At 34.1% G+C, this 267-nt stretch overlaps 1 protein-coding gene across 1 annotated transcript in view; it reads right to left on the bottom strand.

Annotated features, from left to right (window-relative positions):
- LOC113236976 (ferredoxin-dependent glutamate synthase 1-like) overlaps positions 1-267 on the bottom strand; it is a 43,183-nt gene that overhangs the window by 22,318 nt on the left and 20,598 nt on the right. The gene's annotated exons all lie outside the window — the stretch shown is intronic.

Genomic DNA, 267 nt, shown 5'->3' on the forward strand with positions numbered 1-267 from the left:
AGTTGTACTCTGAAACGCGCTATCGTTTTGTTAACTTCAATAGTATAAAGTCATCTCATATATTATTTAAAACTGTTAATGATTTCTGCCGCTGTAGCATTTATACGGCACTGAATGGTCCTCAAGTATGGTTTGGCACTGAACTGGTATATTTTCACGCCAGTGAGACATACTGTTGGGTCCATAACCATATAAATTTACCCTTTTTGGTATTAGAATACATAAATCTTCAGTCAAATAATTAAGTACCCCTCAATTTTTCATTCT

Source organism: Hyposmocoma kahamanoa, unplaced genomic scaffold (genome assembly GCF_003589595.1).
Source record: "Hyposmocoma kahamanoa isolate Upper Pololo Valley unplaced genomic scaffold, ASM358959v1 92, whole genome shotgun sequence".
NCBI lineage: Eukaryota > Metazoa > Arthropoda > Insecta > Lepidoptera > Cosmopterigidae > Hyposmocoma > Hyposmocoma kahamanoa.